Source organism: Hordeum vulgare, chromosome 1H (genome assembly GCF_904849725.1).
Source record: "Hordeum vulgare subsp. vulgare chromosome 1H, MorexV3_pseudomolecules_assembly, whole genome shotgun sequence".
NCBI lineage: Eukaryota > Viridiplantae > Streptophyta > Magnoliopsida > Poales > Poaceae > Hordeum > Hordeum vulgare.
In genome coordinates, this window is record NC_058518.1 from 416,960,050 (window position 1) to 416,973,849 (window position 13,800).

Genomic DNA, 13,800 nt, shown 5'->3' on the forward strand with positions numbered 1-13,800 from the left:
TTGTACCTTGCATGCTTTTGAATATGTTGTGCTTCCAACTTGCTTATCTTGAGTAATCGAGTATGTGTATGTTGGTTTGCATATCATGTACATGTGAGTCTTGTATTGAGCCTTTTTGCATCTTGTTTGTATTTTTGTTGGCTCTTGTGAGAGATTAATGGATTATCCCATTGTGGGGGAGTGATGTGCTTTGCACACCTCACAATCCTATAAATGTGTATACATGGGGAATACCACTTAGTTTTGATATTTCAAGATTATCTAGTTTCTGTGTGGTATGTCTTACTCATGAGAAATTCAAATTCTATATGGTCCATTAAGTATCTCTTGTTGGTTTTAATTTGCCACTTGTTAATATTGTTGGTTTATCACATTATGGGGGAGTAATATGCTATGTGCATATTACAAACCTAGAAAATGTGTACATTTGAGGCGTTGCCACTTAGTGTTGATATTGTAAATTATCTTGTTCCTAGGTGGCATGTTAGCTCTATAAGTGTCATTTGCTTGCGTTTTATGGGTAAAGATGATCTTGGATATGTTTGCGATCTACCAATGAGTATCACTTCCAAAATACTTCTTGTCCTTGACAATTGGTATTCCCATCATGTGATAGGAATTGCTAATCGTCTTTACATTGGATTTTGTGTTTCATTTGTCTTCCTTGCCTCTTATGGATCTATTTTAACATGTCTAGTGTTTTTATAGATATAGAGAAACTGATGATCCCATCGTGTGCATTTTGTATTTAAATGCAAATTCTATATAATGCACGTCCCTTGGGGGAGCTATCCTATTTTCTTTAGAACACTCTCTTTATTCACCCATCATAAAATCTTTTGATCCCCATCAAGTGTGTGTTGATGGGAGGCAAGTCTTGCTCTTTATGATGCTTTGTGCCATCATGAAAATTTGTCGAGGGCTTGGTTTGTTGGAACCTAGCTCTCTTTTGGAAATTAGATACCTCGTGTTTGTTTTCCTTCAATTGGTTTCTTGTTTCCTTTTATTTGGCATGTGTCAATGGATATCTCATTCCTTGAGGTATCTTTTAATTGATATCCTTCAAGTGATAGTTCTTTTTTGTTTAGGATCTTATTATCACTCGATACCTTGTCTTTTGGTGACTTATCAACTTTGTGTTGAGTTGATTCTTGAGAGTCTTGAGCATGCATATCTACTATATACAACTTCTTTTGCTTGCTTTCCTTCTTTGACCCAATATATAGGGGAAACTCCACCTTGTCACAAATTGGCTAAAGTGTGCATGAAATTCAAATTCATATCTATATGCACATATGTATGTGGAGTTTGTCCTATGTATTGCTGGTTTTCTAACTCTTTGGTCCCAATGAGTTTGGGCACCATTTTGTTTGTTTTGCTGTTCCAGGAACAACTGGAGATGCATTGGATGCTCGGCTCACCTACAAGGAAGGTGTTGAGACCATGTGATTATTGCAGCCAAGTTAGGATGATCAAAGAACAACTATCTACTACATCAATCCAATGTTGTCTCGGTAACAAGTATCCACTTCATGCATTCTTTTCTTGCAAAGACCCCAACCTATCTTTTCTTTTCCAGGTTGCATCATGGCATGAATCTCTTGATTCGTTCTTGTAGTACTTGTTTGCTTTCTCAAAGCATCCGAACGATGATGTTTTACTACTAGTTGGGATGTCTTTGATGTTCGTATGTTGGAAGTTCATATTGTACAATAAGAAAATATTAGGCCATGTGCTATGCTTCCAAGCAAAAGATCTCATTGATATATTTATGACTTCCTTTTGGATATCTAGTTTGTTCCTTCTTGTAACCATTTCGTGTGTACATCCTTCTTTGTGGATATATATCATCATGATTGTCTTCTACTTAGAATCTTTTACACATGATAGAAGTTACATCTCTAATTGATATCCTCTTTTCTTTCACGTCCATCGTTACATTTCCTTTTTCAGTTTTTGCTGGCTTCGTGAAAGGATTTGTTTTGAGTGCGTATCTTATTTTCCTACATCTTGATGCACTCTTTGGCCGTGAAGATTATATTTCCTCATGCTTGTCTTGATGAGGGTTTTCCCATTTCAATTAGTATCCCTCCTCTTGACAAGGTTCTTACTTCCTATCTTCACAATGGGTTGTCACAAGCGTTGGTTCATATTTTGTTTATTAGTAAGCTTGTGAGCCCATTTTCTAGTATGTGTGTGTGGGAATGATATGTCTTGCACTTTGTATCTCATTTCATCAAGACTATGTTGATGAGTAATGCTCATCCTTATCTTAGTCTTCGCAAGTGCTTTGCCATGACTCACACACATTACTTTGGTTGAGCCTATTCTTAAGTTGCTTCTTTTACATGTTGCTCAACCATTTGTTTTGTGCAATTGATATGCTTATTGTCTCATCTATCTTCTTGCACTCGTTGTGTGTTTTTATTAATTTTGGGGGAGCAACGATCCTATTTTGTGCACCTATATCAAATACAAAAATCTCATATTAGTGCACAAATCATGGGGAGCTTCTCTAGTTTTTGATAAAACACTATGTTGCCTTTATCATAATATCTTTTATTCGTGTGATTCGAAGGACCATATGATTGTTTGTTCCATCTGGAATATTTTGATTGCTTGCCTCTATTTTTGTATGTCTTTGTGGCATACGATCCTTTTATTTGCAATCTTTGGGTCCTCAATATAGTTTGTTTTCCTCCAACTACTTATCATTGTATTTGTGTATTTCTCTGCACTCATTTCCTGAGAAGTACACACTTTTTGGAGGACCACCTACTATATTGGCTTTCTAAACTTTTCATCCATTTTGGCAATCGATGCCAATGGGGGAGAAGTTTAGAGAGTTTACTTTGGATATGTTTAGAGGGTTTTGCTTTTATTGCGTAAGCATTTACATCTTGCACGCATGCATTATTACCTTGTATGTGTGCGCTTGGTTATGCTTATTTCCTTATATAAACTCTCTTGAAGTGGTTGTCTTCAATTACCAAAATGGGGGAGATTGTTAGAGCATATATCTCCATATGTGGTTTTGGTAATTGATGACAATTCCTATGGACTAATGGTTGCCTTAAGTTATATTTATAGGATTTGTCCATAGGCACTTCTTGAAGTCCATTTGTTGGGTTCAAGGAGTTTATATGATGACCAAGATGGTATTCAAGGTATTATCCAAAGAATGGTCATAGAGACACTAGGTTGATCAACATCTCAGACAAAGAGTAAATCAAGATGATCAACACACAAAGCGTATAAGATGTACACAGAGGGATCAAGTGATCCCATGGTATGGTAAGCATTGTCCATTACGTGTTTGTGTACTAACCCATGGTCTTTGTGAGAGTCCTATGTGGGGGTTAGGTGTGCTTCCATGGGCTTGCGTCAAAAGGAAGATCTTATACAACCCATGAAGGATGACGTCAAGTGGTGATCGCCATCAAGATTGTGGTGTGCAAGTTCAAGTGGATCAGCACGAATATATCATTGAAACTATTGTTAATGATCATGTGTTGATAAGGACAAGCTCATGTGCTAACAAGGACAAGATGAAGATAAGCATTCCTCAACACTACATGCTTGATTCTTGTGGATGTTCACATGGTGGACAAATGAAGATGAATACATAAGCTAGGCTTTCCACATTGTGTATGGGAGAGCTGCTTGAAGACTACATTGTGTATGGCTTTCCACATCTTGCTTTCAACTTGAGCCAAGAAGGAACAACAACATCAAGCTCAAGTGAAAGGACTAACTCAAAGGTATGAGTTCCTTTGACGTTAGTGGTGCGGAGTGATGATCAGCGAATAAAAGTATACACTCCAGTATGGATCATCAGTACCCCTTTTATGATTCTTCAGTCTTTAGGGATCCCGCACTATTAAGAGGGGATCATAGGTTTTGCGATGAACTTGCTCAAACCACATCTCTACTTTTCTCCTCATACCACATCTCCACTCCTCTGCTGTTATCTGAAAACAGAACCAATGCCTCGGACATCCGGCTTCCTCCGGACGTCCGAGGGACGGACGCCCGACCACTTCGGAAATCCGGAACCTTATACCAGAGAAATCCAGAGTCAAATAACTCGGACTTCCGGCTCTCTCCGGACGTCCGAGGGCCGGACGTCCGGCTCTCTCTGGACGTCCGGCTCTCTCCGGACGTCCGAGGGCCGGACGTCCGAGGCGCGGACGTCCGGCTCTCTCCGGACGTCCGAGGCCCGGACGTCCGACTCCCTTCAGAAAACCGGAACCTTGCACCAGAAGAAATTTGAGTCAAATAACTCGGACTTCTGGCCTCCTCCTGACGTCCGAGGGCCGGACATCCGGCTTCCTCCGAACGTCCGGTCCCTGTTCGACTACACAGTGGTTCCTGATATATATACATCCCTCGGACGACCGACCCCTGTCGGACGTCCGACACCTTGTGGGAGTCCGGACATCCGAGAACTGCCGGACGTCCGACTACTATCAGACTTAAGTGACCGAACGGTCACTTTCCCTTCTCCAATATAAATACCCCCCCTCCCACTTCGTGAGAGGGGGCCCAACACAGCCATATCCACATAAGAACACATTTATACCTCACACACATTTGCTCCACCAAATCTTAGATCCCAAGAGCATTTGTGAGCCCCTTTGAGAGTTGTTCGAATCAAAAGATAGATCGTCTCCCTCTCCTCCTCTCAACCCAAGCTGTTTGAGATTTGAGCAAGTTTTGAGCATTCCCCGTGATCTTGTTACTCTTGGAGGTTGGAGACTCCTAGGCGGTAGGAGTTCTTCAGAGAGGAATCAATCCGTGTGATTTCCTTCGGAAAAGTTTGTGAGGGTTTGGAAGCCACCTCAAAGGCTTACCACTAGTGGTTGAGAAACGCCTTCGTGGTGTTATCTCAAAGGGAGAATAGGGTGAGCCTTCGTGGCGTTGGTGTGCCTTCGTGGTAACATCCACCTCTCTAACGGTGACTAGCTTCCCTCCAAGGAAGTGAACATCGGGATACATCTTTGTCTCAGTGACCTTGGTTATCCTTAACCCTAACTCCTTACTTGTGGTTTACTTGTGTTACTTGAGCATACATACATTGCATATTGTTTGTGCTCATTATATTGTGTTGGCTATTTCTTTGTACAAGGTTAATCGTTCAAGCATACCCTCTATATCCACACGTTCACACTTGCAGCTTTTAATATATCGTGTGCTATAGTGTGATCTAGTATCTTGTGTCGTTCACCTTCTTGTCGTGTGATATAGCTCAAGTAAGTTTGTGTAACTTACTTGTGCTTGTTAGTAACCGTGTTGTGTCCATCTTGGTAGATCGTGTTGTTGGTGCACGTTGCGGTGCCTATTGCATTTAGGATTTGTGCTTGAAAAGTATCCTCTTAGTTTATTTCCGCATTAGGTTTAAGCCAAATCCGAAGAAGTTTTTAAATAGCCTATTCACCCCCCCCCCCTCTAGGCGTCATCGTGGTCCTTTCAACTATGACATGAGATTGCATTATCACCCAGGGAAGACAAATGTTGTAGCCGATGCCTTGAGCCGTAAGAGTTATGTGAACACTCTCATAGCGGGAGGATTACCCCAGGAGTTAGACGATGATCTCAGAGAACTCAAATTGGAGATAGTTCCAAGAGGATTTGTAGCAACGCTGGAAATCCAGTCCACCTTGACCGAAAAGATCCGTGAAGCACAGAATTCAGACAAGGAGATAGCTGAGATAAAGCAGAGAATGAATGACAGGAAGGCTAAAGGTTTTCGTGAGGATGAACACGGAACTATATGGTTTGAGGATCGCATCTATGTACCCAATGATCCTGAACTCGGGAAGTTGATACTTCAGGAGGCCCATGATTCCCCGTACTCGATACATCCAGGCAACACCAAGATGTATCTGGACTTGAAAGAAAGTTTCTGGTGGACAGGAATGAAGAAGGACATTGCCGAGTTTGTAGCAATATGCGATGTTTGTCAGCGAGTAAAGGCCGATCATCAGAAGCCAGAAGGATTGCTTCAACCTCTGCCGATACCTAAGTGGAAATGGGAGAAGCTTGGTATGGACTTCATCACAGGATTACCCAGGACCCGTTTTGGTTATGATTCTATCTGGGTTGTGGTCGATCGTTTGACCAAGGTAGCTCACTTCATTCCCGTGAAGACTACCTACACGAGTGCTAAGATGGGCAAGATATATATGACCAGGATCATATGCCTGCATGGAGTACCAAAGAGTATTGTGTCAGATAGAGGAACTCAGTTCACTTTGAAATTCTGACACCAACTACACAAAACCTTGGGAACAAGATTGGAGTTCAGTACAGCTTTTCACCCTCAGACCGACGGACAGACCGAGAGAGTCAATCATATTCTGGAGGACATGTTGAGACCTTGCGCACTAGACTATGGGTCTAGCTGGGACGACAATTTACCTTATGTCGAGTTCTCATACAACAACAGCTATCAGACCAGTCTGAAGATGGCCCCTTTCGAAGCCCTATACAGAAGGAGGTGCATAACACCATTGATGTGGGATGGTGTTGGAGACCGACAATTTTTGGTCCCGACCTTATCCGAGATTCTGAAGAGAAGGTCAAGCTGCGTGACCAACTCAAGATAGCTCAGTCTAGACAGAAGAGTTATGCTGACAGCAAACACAAGGAAGTAACCTATGAAGTGGGAGACCGAGCATACCTTCGGGTGTCTCCACTTCGAGGAATCAATAGATTTGGTGTAAAAGGAAAGTTAGCACCCCGATTCATTGGCCCCTACAAAATTCTTGAACGTAGAGGCAAAGTTGCATACAAACTGGAATTGCCGGAAGGATTGTCCGGAGTTCATGATGTCTTCCATGTTTCCCATTTGAAGAAATGCCATGCTGAGATGGTTGATGTTCCGTTGAGAGATACAATGCCCCTAGAGGCCATACAGCTTGACAGTGATCTGACGTATGAGGAGAAACCCGTCAGGATTCTCGAGACTGCCATCAGAGTTACCCGCAGCAAGATCATCAAGTTCTACAAGGTTTTGTGGAGTCACCACACTTAGGAAGAAGCCACCTAGGAACGAGAATAGGATCTTCGATGGGACCACCCGCACCTATTTGCTAGCCAACCTGAATCTCGAGGGCGAGATTCATCTTAAGGTGGGTAGGTTTGTAACATCCCAAATTTCCTAATTTGGAATGTTTTACAATTGTAGCTAAGCATCTCTACATATTGGTTGAAATAAAGTTGGCATTGCATTTCTTTCAAATTTTCCTCTTTGCATTTCTATTTATTCTTCGTGCAAGAAGTGCCGGGAAATAATTTCTTGCAAGCAAGAAAGAGAGGAGGAATATGACCCTCCAAAACCAGGGGCACTTTTGATATATTTTGAGCCAAGGAAACAAAAAAACTTTATTGAGAAAATAATTTCAAAAAGAAAATAAAGCTTTTAGGGTTTTTTTGGAAAAAACATTTTTTTTAAGTTTTTATTTTGGCCTTGGAAAAATGTTAAACGGATAGAGATTTTTTTCCTGAAAATTTTGGTATATAATACCCCTATTTTTGGATTTTATTTACTTACCTTTTATTTGTTTTTATTCCCTGTTTTTGAAAAATAGGAAAGGAGGTTTATTTTAGTAAGTGCATCGGCGTGAGATAAGGCCACATGGGCCGAATCCCCTTGCCAGATCCGAACCGATTCGGATCGGTGGCCGATCCCCTGTGCCTCGCCCCTCCTCTCTGTGACTGTGGCCCCCACTGGCCGATCCCCTCCCTCCCTCGATCTTCTTCCTTCCCGAGCCGGTCTCCTTCCAAAAGCTCGCACGCAGCACCGGAATCCGATCCCAGCCCCGATTCCCTCCCCCCTATATAAAGCCAACCTCCCCCGCACCCTGTTCCCCTAGTCACCGCCTCACCCCCTCGCCCCACGCCTCCCCCGCTCCTCGCCGGATTTCGGCCGCCACTGGAGCTCGAGGAGCTCGAGCACGTCGCCCCCGGCTCCCTCTCGCCTCGACGTCGCCTTAAACGGACGTCGGAGCCCCGTCGCCATCCCCTGGTACTCTCGTCGATGCCGGAGGACCACCGGAGCCCCGTCCCCGTCGACCACCGCCTTCCTGTTCGCCGCAGAAGAGCCAACATCGGCAACCCCCTGTGAGCAACCCCCCACCTCCTGTAGCCGTTAGATCGTAGATCAACGCATATGATTAGAACTCGCGTACCCCTTCGGTTATTAGTAAAAAAATCGAACCGGTTTTTCTCCACTTATTATTTAGCTGTAGCTTTTGTTTAGATTACGGGTGTTTGCTAGTTAGTCGACGCAGCGCACACATCTTAGCCAATCAGGAGCTGCCACATACCCCCCCCCCCGTTCACTAGTTAGTTTTTCTTTTTTTTCAATTTTAGTTTAAAAACAACGGCAGATCAAGTTTTGTTTTCTCTATAACTTTTGTTCTAGGACTCCAATGGAGTTGATTCTTTTTCCAGTAGATCACAATTTTCTTGTAGTTTCCAAAAACATATTATTTGCCTATGTTTGAAATTTCAAAATTTGAATTAGATCAGATTTAGTTTAAATCTTGTTTTGCTTATTCCAGGAGTTTAAAAATAGCTTTTAATTTGATTATTTTTGCTGCTGCTTCCTAGTGATCATATCTTTCAGTAGTTTAAGTTTCAATTTTTGTTAAATATTTTTAGTTGTGGTTTTATCAAAAACAGATTCTGTTTTGTTTATGTAAAGTGAATTTCTTCACTTTATGCAATGGTGTTTATATGTTAGTGATGTTATTTTGTTTGTTAGTGATTGTAGTACTTATTGTGTGTATTTTGTGTGTATCGATAGATCACCCGGAGTGCGAAGCGTGCTACTTAGAAGCGCTTGATCACGACAACTATCAGCAAGGCAAGTCATTTGATCATGTATTACCTATGTTTTATGCATTGTAGTTCTACCCTTCTACACCCTATTGCATGTTGAGTAGGTACTTGGAAATATTGGTTACTTGTTGTAGTATCATGTGGTAGGCACCCAACAACCCCGTTACTTGGCCCGGGATGACAAATTCTATTTTGCTATGCTTGTGTAGACGGGGTTCTGGGTGAGAGTTTATCACAAGTGATGCGAGATTAATTTAATAACCAAGACCGGTTAAGTCAAGACTTTCAAGACCTCGTGATGAAATGCAATTCTGGGTGAAGGACGGTTTAGATGGGCTCCCTGGAGAAACCAGTGGACGACCCGGGATGCATGGGGAAGTGCCATGACATCTTGCGGAAAGCTTCACTCACGCTCGAAGAGATGGACGAAGGCTTCAAGACCCAAGGCTTACCTGCACAGCCACAAGTCATTATGGGCTCTGGCTTGGTTGGACAATGCAGGGACTCTGGACAGGCCGTACCAGCAGATGTAGAAGAACGGTAGGATTGGATGGGCACCGACAGGGGATCAGAGGGACCCGTTGAAAGACCATGTTTTGATCATACGGTCTTCAAACACCCAGAAGTGCGAGGACATACCCGGAGGCGATCAAATCTTGTGGGGAACGTGTGCAAAACTCTGCAGAGTACCCAAACCTAATCGATTAGCCGTGTCCACGGTCATGGACAACTTGAGCCGAAGGCATTGAAATTTTCTAGAACTCTCAACACAACTTAATAATGATGTGGGTATTATTGACAACTCGGGTACGAGAATTGGTTGGTGGAACCATCTCGTTAACAACCAACAATGTAGTAATATTTTGCTTTAACCCTCTCTTGATGTAGGAGAAAACTTGCTTTTCGCTAAAATCTTATAGCCCCACCTGCCATATATGCATGTAGAATAGATGATTATTATTTCACCCCCTCTCTTTGATGACTTGCCGGCATATTCCATATGCTGACCTACACGGCTGCAACTATCATGTTGGAGAGTACTTTTCCGACCAGGAGATAGGCTACGATCTACGCTCGATGATATGCCCTGGAGTCGGATGGACTCGTCTACTTTTGAAGCTTCCGCTAGTCTTCGTTAGTTTATCTCGTGAGATGGCCTTCAACCACTTTATTGTAATTCATTATTGTAATAAAGTACTCCATATGAGATTTCGATTAATAAAGTTGTGTGATTGAACTCTCGATATATACATTGATGTACTGTGTGTGTACCAGCATGATCTTGGGATGGTACGGAAACACCAGAGACTTGGTCGTTTCAGGTCAGGTCACTACACGTGAGCTCTCCATTCATCAAGCGAGCTAATATCAAATAACCTCTTCTCACCAGCAAGTTTGAAATCAAAGTTGAGCTCTTTGATGGCCCAATAAGCCTTATGCTCTAGCTCAAGAGGTAAATGACATGCTTTACCATAAACCATTTTGTACGGAGTCATGCCCATGGGATTCTTATAGGCAGTTCTATAAGCCCACAGTGCATCATCGAGCTTCTTAGACCAATTATTTCTAGACCTATTGACAGTCTTTTGCAGAATTAGTTTAATCTCTCTATTGCTTAGCTCTACTTGACCACTGGACTTAGGATGATAAGGAGATGCAATTCTATGGTTGACATCATACTTAGCAAGCGTTTTACGGAAAGCACCATGAATGAAATGTGAACCACCATCGGTCATCAGATATCTAGGGACTCCAAATCGAGGGAAAATAACTTCTTTAAGCATCCCGATAGAGGTGTTGTGATCAGCACTACTAGTTGGGATAGCTTCTACCCACTTAGTAACGTAATCAATAGCAACTAGGATATGAGTATACCCGTTGGATTTTGGAAAAGGTCCCATATAATCAAAGCCCCAAACATCAAATGGTTCAATGACAAGTGAATAGTTCATAGGCATTTCCTGACGTTTACTGATATTACTTATTCTTTGACATTCATCACAATATAGGACAAACTTACGGGCATCCTTGAAGAGATTGGGCCAATAGAAACCTGATTGCAATACCTTGTGTGTAGTTCTATCTCCCGCATGGTGTCCTTCGTAAACCTCGGAGTGACATTTCTATAGGATCTGTCCCTGTTCATGTTCAGGTACACAACGTCTAATAACACCATCTACTCCTTCCTTATAAAGGTGAGGATCATCCCAAAAGTAATGTCTCAAATCAAAGAAGAATTTCTTCTTTTGCTGGTATGTGAACTAGGTGGTATATATTTGGCAACGATATAATTTGCATAATCATCATACCACGGTGCACTACGTGAAGTATTGATGACATTCAGTTGCTCATCAGGAAAGCTATCATCAATAGGTTGTGGGTCAGCAAGAACATTCTCCAACCTAGACAGGTTATCTGCTACGGGGTTCTCAGCACCCTTCCTATCGACAACATGCAAATCAAATTCTTGTAGCAAGAGAACCCATCTGATAAGTCTAGGTTTAGCGTCTTTCTTTTCCATGAGGTACTTAATAGCAGCGTGATCAGTGTGAATAGTGACTTTGGAATCAACTATGTAAGATCTGAACTTTTCACATGCAAACACGACTGCTAAAAATTCCTTTTCCGTAATAGCATAGTTTCTTTGGGCACTGTCTAGAGTCTTACTAGCATAGTGAATAACATTCAACTTCTTATCAAGTCTTTGTCCTAGAACAGCGCCAACGGAATAATCACTAGCATCACACATGATTTCAAAAGGTAAATTCCAATCAGGTGGTTGAACAATAGGCGCAGTTATCAAGGCCTTCTTAAGTATTTCGAAGGCTTCCTCACAACCATCGTCAAAAACAAAAGGAATATCCTTTTGCAAGAGATTGGTAAGAGGCCTAGAAAAATTATAAAAGTCCTTAATAAACCTTCTATAGAAACTAGCATGACCAGGGAAACTTCTTATACCTTTGATATCTGTGGGGCATGGCATTTTCTCGATCGCATCAACCTTAGCCTTATCGACTTCAATACCTCTTTCAGAAATTTTATGTCCTAAGACGATGCCTTCATTAACCATAAAGTGGCACTTCTCCCAATTCAAGACAAGATTGGTATCTTTACATCTCTATAAGACTCAATCAAGGTTGCTGAGGCAATCATCAAAAGAAGACTCGTAAACGGAGAAGTCATCCATGAAAACCTCAACAATATTTTCACAAAAGTCAGAGAATAGCCATCATACATCTTTGAAAGGTGCCAGGTGCATTACATAAGCCGAAAGTCATACGTTTGTAAGAAAAGGTACCGAAAGGGCAGGTGAAAGTGGTTTTCTCCTGATCAGATTGTGCAACTGGTATTCGGGAGAAACCAGAATAACCATCTAGAAAGAAAATGTGTGTGTGTTTGGACGGTCTTTCTAGCATTTGGTCGATAAAAGGCAAAGGGTAATGATCTTTCCTAGTGGCTTTATTCAATTTCGTAAAATCGATCACCATCCTATAGCCAGTAATAATCCTCTGTGGGATCAGTTCATTCTTATCATTAGGGACAGCGGTAATACCTCCCTTCTTAGGGACGCAATGCACCGGACTCACCCAATCACTATGAGCAACCGGATAGATAATACCTGCTTCCAGGAGCTTTAGTATTTCTTTTCTTACTACCTCTTTCATCTTAGGATTTAATATCCGTTGATGATCGGCAACTGGTTTGGAATCAGGATCGGTTTTAATCTTGTGCTCGCATAGAGTGGGACTAATGCCCTTAAGATCATCAAGAGTATATCCGATAGCAGCACGGTGCTTCCTCGGAGTTTTTAGTAACTTCTTTTCTTCATGCTCTGAGAGGGTAGCACTAATGATAAGAGGATATATGTCTTTTTCATCAAGATAAGCATACTTAAGAGTATCTGGCAACTGGTTAAGCTCGAACACAGGATCACCCTTTGGTGGGGGTGGTTCTCCAAGCAGTTCAACATGCAAATTATTCTTAAGGATAGGATATTGTTCAAAGATAACTCTATCTATCTCATCCCTTTCATCCATATGCATATCATTTTCATGCTCAAGCAAGTATTGCTCTAAAGGATCAGTAGGAGGCACGGCAATAGAAGCTAGGGAAATAATTTCATCCTTACTAGGAAACTATTTTTCATGAGGTTGTCTACCAAACTTGGAGAAATTGAACTCATGTGACACACCTTCAAAGACAATAGTGACAGTTTGCTTCTCACAGTCAATATGAGCATTCACAGTATTGAGGAAAGGTCTGCCAAATATGATGGGACAAAAGCTATCTTGTGTGGTAGCAAGAACGAGAAAATCAGCAGGATATTTCGTTTTACCACACAAGACTTCAACATCCCTAACAATTCCCAAAGTGCAGATAGTATCTCTATTGGCAAGCTGAATAGTGACATCAATAGGATCCATCTCAACAGGTGCAATCTCGTCTTTAATTTCATCATATAAGGATTGAGGTATTGCAGTAACACTAGCACCCACGTCACATAAACCATGATAACAATGATCTCCTATCTTAACAAAAACAACAGGTGTGCCAACAACAGGCCTATGTTTGTCTCTAGCATGTGGTTTACCAATTCTAGCAGCATCTTCACATAAGTGAATATCATGCCATCAACATTGTCGGACAGGAGATCTTTGATAATAGCAATGCTAGGTTCAACACTAATTTTCTCAGGGGGTGTAGGTGTTCTAATGTATCCCCTACGTATCAGAGTTGAAACTTTAGAATGATCCTTTATCCTAACAGGGAAAGGTGGTTTCTCAATGTAAGCACTGGGAACAACATGATCATTATAAGCGATGACTCTCTCTTCAACTGGATTGAGTTTACCTACATTGACTTCTAAGGGAGGATGATATCTAAACCACTTCTCTTTAGGGAGATCAATATGAGCAGCAAATGATTCACACAATGAAGCTACTACCTCAGAGT